This window comes from Ipomoea nil, unplaced genomic scaffold (genome assembly GCF_001879475.1).
Source record: "Ipomoea nil cultivar Tokyo-kokei standard unplaced genomic scaffold, Asagao_1.1 scaffold2144, whole genome shotgun sequence".
Taxonomy (NCBI): domain Eukaryota; kingdom Viridiplantae; phylum Streptophyta; class Magnoliopsida; order Solanales; family Convolvulaceae; genus Ipomoea; species Ipomoea nil.
Genome location: NW_017618572.1, coordinates 966,629 through 973,822, shown reverse-complemented (window position 1 = coordinate 973,822; position 7,194 = coordinate 966,629). Strand labels below are relative to the sequence as shown.

General features: G+C 39.0%; 1 pseudogene; it reads left to right on the top strand.

Moving 5' to 3' along the window:
* Positions 1–241: 241 nt before the first annotated feature.
* On the top strand, positions 242–856 carry LOC109148586 (annotated as a pseudogene).
* Positions 857–7,194: the final 6,338 nt, after the last annotated feature.

The window sequence follows — 7,194 nt, the reverse complement described above, 5'->3', positions numbered from 1 at the left end:
CCTCCTCAACCGCCTCATTCACAGTCTGTTCATATTCTCCTCTACAATCACCACCGGTGATCCACCGCCACAAGCTCCACCGTGCCTCCACCATTCCCCTCCTTCTCTGCCGCGTCCACAACCACCACCGGCCTTCCGGTGATCCCCATTTTCCGGTCGATTATGCCTTCTTATCGTTCAACACCGCACCGGATGCACATTATCGTTCAACACCCGTTCGATGGCTGATTCTCTGTTTATTGTTGTACGATGCAGATATGAGATTTGGTTTGAATTGAAGCATATAGAATAGATCTGGGATTTGGGATTTCGTATGGTGGTGCAGCAAAAGTGGTTTTTGGTTTTTAGGAGTTTTAGAGTGGATTGATAGATGGCGATCGTAGCTGAGAAGGATTCGGATTCAGTTGAGATTTGGGAAGTGTGGGAATATAATCTGGAGCAGGAGTTTGCCCTGATCTGGGAAGTGGTTGATGAGTATTTGTACATCGCCATGGACACGAAGTTCCTCGGCGTGGTTATTCGCCCGGTGGGCAACTTCAATAACAGCTGCAACTACCATTACCAGACGTTCAAGGACAACGTAGACATGCTGAAGCTCATCTAGCTAGGGCTCACCTTCTCCGACGAGGAAGAGAACCTGCCCAGCGTCGGGGGGACCCACACCCACAGCATTGGGCAGTTCAACTTCCGGGAGTTAAACCCCAACGAGGATGTCTTCGCCAACAATTCCATAGAGCTCTTGCGCCACATCGGTATCGATTTCCAGAAAAACATCGAGAAAGGGATAGATGCTAGGCAGTTTGGTGAGCTGCTGATGCCATTTGGCGTGGTGTTGAACGATAATGTTCTTGGGTAATGATCTGGTGAAATTCCTTTATTACCCTTGACTTTAACAGACTTTAGACCCCAAACCTAACGGAGGACCATAATGGTTAACATTTACAAAGTCAAGGACTTTATTGGGTAAAAAAAATAGTTGAGGACCAAATTGGTAATTTCACAATAGTCGAGGAACCATTTTGCTAATTAACTCTTTTATAAATCCAATTTTAAGAAATTCCAAAATAGCCATTTTCACTCTATTTAAAAATTTTTGCGATTTTGGTGTTTGAATAAATTATTTTGGACACATTTTAAATTAATTCAACACCAAAATTTCTTTTAATCTAAAATCCTAAATTTTCGGGTACCTCGCATACCCAGTTTTAAATTGAGAAACCAATTTGAGTGAGGCCGTGAGAATTCTAAGAAGCTTTAAACAAGTGTTCATCTAGAAAACTTTTTGATAAAATTTCTTTTCAACCCCAAAGTATTTAAAATAGCAATTCTAGCCCCTGGTCCATGGAGCATGGTGGACCACTAGACATCCAAAACCCTTTCCTGCCTCATCTTTTAGCAAATGAAAATTACTCCTTTGACCTCCACCAATCATTGAAGATTATCCTAGGGTTTTGATCCATATAAATAGAATAATAACCTCATTTTCTTACCTGATCCCATTTCTTTGCCTCTCTTTGAGCTCTCTGTGGAAGGAGAAAACAAAACACAGTAAGTTTCCTTAGCCTTCCATTCATCTTCCTTCTTATGGTTTTCATCTCTTTGCCTTGAATCCCTGAGGTTCCTCCCTTATGTGTTGTTTGTATGGTTTGTTTGTGGAGTTTAGGAAGTGAAGGAAGAGCTAGCTAAGTAGAGAGGAAGAGGAGATCCATACAAGAGGAAGAAGCAACAAAGGTATAACCCCATGGACTCCCTCTTCATTTTTGGCTCTGTGAAAGCCTTGATTTTTTATTAGAAATGAGTAGAAATGTTGGATTTTTGTTGTGTTTGAGCTAGGAAGGGACTTATTATTTGTCTATGATGTGTTGACCATGTTTTGGATGTTTTGGACTTGCTTGAATGTGTTTTGTAGATGAAAAGAATCATCTGGTGCCCACACAGTGTGCACCAAATGAGTGTGACGGCCCTAGCCGTGGCCCATCAAGGGGGCCGCCGGCTAGTGCCGTGGCCAACCGGGCCAAGCGCACGGCCCTAGGAGAGGGTCGTTGCCTAGGCCTGGCGTTGTGGCAGATGGAGAGGGGCGGGCTATGAGGAGCCCCGTCCCATGGTCTCTGAGAGTGTTCTGTATAGTGGCTGGGCCCTTGTGGCTCAGCTACGTGTCGTTTCGGGCCAGGTGTCACGAGCCCTTGCGGCTCGGCACCTCGGGGTCGTCTCGAAACACATTTTGACTTTGATTTCGTTGAATTTGGATTAGAAATGAGCATGTTATGATGGATTTATTGATGTTTTTGCTACACAATTTGTATTTGGAAGTTCACTGTAATGAGGAATGCTTTGCCTTGTTGTTTGATGTTTATTAATGTGTTGAGTAGAGAAACATGATCACTTTGAAAATATGATTTATTAGAAAAGCATGACTAGAATGTGTTGTTTGATCAATGGGATTTGGAGTATATTTTGATGATAGAATTATATAGAATTTTTTATGTTACAAGCCGAGCATGAGATTTTATTCTTGAGAATTTTATGAATTATACACATGGATTTGAAGCATGTTGTAGAGTATTTTGCATCTCAAGTATATCATGTTTTAAAAAGTGCATAAGTGGCCAACATGAGCCTAAGTATTACTTTCAAAATTCATAAGCATGTGGTATATCATTATTTGATGCATTGAGAATTTGTTGAGAAGTCACATGCTTAGGTTTGGTGCATGAGAGAGATATATTACATATCTATATATGTGAGGTTTTGGAGGATCCGTTTGGACTACGTCCTCTCGGGAAGAAATAAATGGACATTGCGGTCCAAGTATATGTAACGCGGCGTATTCCCACGTTACGAGGTTGGAGACCGCCCGCTAGGCTTGGAATCCTGGTTAGGGGGTGTGCACACTAAAGGTACGATACCTGATTCCACAGAGAAAGCAAGAAAGAAAGATAGAACCAAGAGAGTGGTTCTGGGGGCGAGTTGAGTATGTGGCCGGCTAGATTGCAGTGCCGGTTAGGTCCATTCATGATTCATGAAGACGTACCTCCCCACGAGTTAGAGGTTCTGTAGTTACGGATGTGGCGGATGCACGAGATTGCACCATACGCTAGGGCTTCGCTGCGGCGGAGTACCTGCCTCGTACAAGAAGAGAAATGAGAAGTATGAGAAAGTTTGAGCAAGAAAGAAATCGAGTCAAGAGACTCAAGAGAAAGAAAGCGAGTCATTGCAACTCTAAGAAACCTCAACAGAAATGTATTCTCTTTTATAAACGAGTGTATGAGTATATGTGTAGTATTGCACGTGATTGTATTTGAGTTCAGTATTGCACGAGATTGCATTCGAATACGTTATTGCACGATATTGCATTTGAGTATAGTACTTGCACGAGTTTGCATATGAGTACAGTATTGCATGAGTTTGCATAATGAGAATGGTTAGCCAGGTTTGTTTATGAGTATGATTGCTTAGTGCATTTTGAAGCCTTATATATATCCAGTTTGCATGATGAGAACTTGAAAGCATGAAGATAGTTTTCGTATTGATTAATAGTATGAAATTGCTTGTAAGCATGAGTTCGTTATGATGAGCTCGTTGCGATATTTATGTGTTGAAATCTTCATGATGTTAAGTCATTTGTATTGAAGCATGTCTGTCGATATTATAGGTTGTAAGCATATAGAAAATTTGTAATGTATCTAAATTGCTCGTGTGATGAGATCGTAGATTATGTATGTGGTCAAATGTTTTTCCAAAGTATATTCTATAGTACTTTACAAGGTTGAGTGTGGTTATATACTTAGCTTCATGCTAACGGGTGTTTTCCTATTTGTCTATGTGTTGCTTGTAAAACTCCTTTCAGGTGGGCCCAGCGTTGAGAAGTGATCGAGTTAGACTAGTCTAGTAGTTATAGAAGTCTAAACTCTTAATGTTTTGATTATGATGTTACTTATCGGATTTTAGACTTATGCTGTTTTGATGTTGATTGATGATGTAGACATCGGGGTGTCCCTTTTCCCCTTTTGACTTTCTGTTAAGTTTATGGATGTTAGTATTTTATCTTTTGTTCTAGTTCCACCCTTAGCCTGTGCAATCACCACGGAGTGGTGGTTGTGACGGTGACATTCCCACTAATTTTCTTATTAAGTTGTTTATCCGCTGCTTAGTTTATATTAATTATGGATTAGATTTGTAATTAAGTTTTAGAAAAAGTAGGGTGTTACAAATTGGTATCAGAGCGGTACGAACCGCGGGAGACTTAGGCAGTTTGACTCTTAGGATTGAGTATAGAAACTCTATGTGGAAATCCTAGGAAGGACCGATTAGGAAATGACATCTAAGTTGAAACCCTAAGTGGGATTAAGAAGATGAGCTTAAAGGAAATGCTAGGAAGGATAAGATTAGGGAAAGAGCCCTAAGTTATGAAAATTGAGATAAGAAAGACTCTAAGTTCCGTGACTAAGTATGAGAATCAGAGTTAAGAGAAACTCTAAGTATCAATTAGGAACGCGGTGAGTTTGTGAGTTCCCTTGCGTTTGCTTACCTGTTTATGTGCTTTATCAATGTGTTTAAAGTGCTTTTATCTATCTTTTGAAAGTAAAGCAGAGAAGTTATCAGTGAGAAGTTGAAGTGAAAGTTAGAAGTTGAGACTTTGAAAAGTTTGAAAGTGGAAGTTTTGTAAAAGTTGCTAATATGAAAAGTATAAGAGCTTATACTTGTTTCTTGCATATGTGCCTTATTTGTTGTAAGCCTTGCTTTAAGAAAAGGAAAGTTAAAAGCAGTTAATTCTTGAGTATCTCGTTGTGTTCATTGTGTTAATCCTCCATTCTAAATTCTTTGTTGTTGATGGCATGATAATCCTTGAAATTTTATCATTGAGTTTGAGTTTATGCTTTTTTGAAATTTTCTCGTAGCTCGTTATTGATTCCTGAGTCATTCTGACTACTTCCAGTTTGTTTACAATGTCTATCAAAGCTATCTAATGTCTAGAGTTGAGTATGAGAAGTTGTTTTGTTTGAGTTGAGCCTTGAATTATTGCTAATGTCTATTTTTGACATTCTACGATTTATTGTTGAATCTGTATCTAGAATGCTTATAAATTCTTTCTAAGTATTCTTATGAGCTATCGTTGACTTGCAATGCTAGTATAATTGAATCTTGAAGCTAGTATGATCTTGCTGAAAGTCTTATTCTTGGAATCTCATTGTATTTGAATTGAGCTTATATTCCTTGAAGTTCATATTGTTGGAATCCATTGAGTTGTTGAGTCAAGATCTATTCGTTGTTGTTATACCATTGGAATACGAATTTGTTGAGTAATTCCTATGAGCTTATATCTATTGAATATGTTTGAAAGTGTTTTGTTCTTGAAGAGCTATTTTATTGACAATGTGTTCTTTTATACTCTCGGATCTTGTTGCTATAGTCTTGAGATCGTCCATTGTGGTATCCTTTCCTTGCTATTGAGCTTTTGAGCTATTGATTCGAGATCAACTTCCTTTTATATCTTCTTTTAGAACTCACTAGTGTTGATTTATTGCTTGAGATTAAATCCTTATTGCATCTTTATTTGGAATCCGTTAGTATTGAGTTATTTCATTGAGATTATTCTTTGTTGTGTCCATCTCTTGGAATTCGATCCACTGCTTTTGTTTCACAAGACTTTGTTGAACCTTGGAAAATCATAACTTTGATAGTCATGACTTTGGTTGTAAGCAATAGTACTTTCGAGTTTCAAGTTTATAAACCTCTTACTTTCTTCTTTTGTGAAGACGAATTCGATCTTTCAAATCAAGTGTGTACCTATTTGTTGAGTTCCAGTTTTCTAGTGAGTGGTTACTTTGTTTAGCCTTGCTAATACGTTTGATAGTTAAAAGTTGGAAAGTTATGTGATAGTTGTTAATATGATAAGTATGTGAGTTATGTTTGTATCCTTGTTGGTGTGCTTTTGTGGTGCGTACGTAAAGTGTTAGAAGGAGGCAATCGTTAGTGATTAAGTGTAGTTTCTCAGCACCGTAATGGCGCCAAGAAGCAACGTTTGGATCCGGAGCATTCATGGAGTGGATCTTCCCGACATTGAGGCACATCAGATCCAAGGGAGTACACAAAGCCAAAGCAAGAGGAAAGCTAACGAAGACGTGAAGCGAGAAGAGAAGAAGTCAAGACTTAGCCTTTATGATCAAGTCAAGAGCTTTCAAAGGAACCATGACACGGTGGATAACAAGTATAGCCCAAGCCAAAACCCAAGTGTAGCAAGGAGGAACAAGACTGGAGGAAGACATTATCTTTGCAAGAAGTGCGGGAAGGATCACCCAAGAACCAACTGTAGTGGGAACCCAATAAGGTGCTTCAAATGTGGAAGAGTTGGACATCGAGCCTATGAGTGCTTCACAAATCAAAAAGGGAACACCTTAAGTCAAAGACCCGACAAGAGTAGACGTCAACTGAAGAAAAGATCTTATAGTGACTAGTCTGGAAGCAAGAATGACAAGGGTGAACAAAGGGGCACCACAATAGTGTCAAGAACAAGAGAAGTAGGAAGGAAAAGCAAGACCAAAATGGTGGTCGCAGTAATCAGCCGATGAAGAGGGCTCAAGTGAAGATTGTTGGCGTGGAGGTCAGGTACACTCCTAATGAACGCCATATCTGTTTAAGTAACGTAGTTGATTTTGGGAATTTCAACCTTCTGTGGATGTTATGCTGTTGGATTGATAGTGGAGAGACCTTTAAGGGTTAGACTCAAAGGCTAAAAGTTGAATTAGAAACATAGAAAATTGAAACTTATGGGTTATTAATAAGTAAGATGGTTCCTTCTATCTTTAAGAAGTTAAGGAAAAGATGAACTAGGGGTTGTGAATTCCGAAAGAAATGAAGTTTAAGATGATTGACAATGACTTTGGACTTGTGAGGTGTATGAAGGTGAGGAGAAAAGTTGTAAATAAGTAGTGTGTTTTATGAAATATGAGGAATCTAAGAAGTGAATAAGATAAGAAGGGACAAGTAAAAGAATGTAGATGTATGGATGATAAGATGTGTGAGAACTCAAAGAAGAACTTAGTGTTGAGATTGAAGAAGTGGTAAGAACGATGAGAATAAGAGAAGTAACAAAGAAGCTTCGAGTTAGTGAATTCAAGTAGTTAGATTAAGCTTAACGCCTTAGTTGTTTCGGTGCTTGTTTGGAACTCAGAGATTCCATTTCTTCTTTGTATT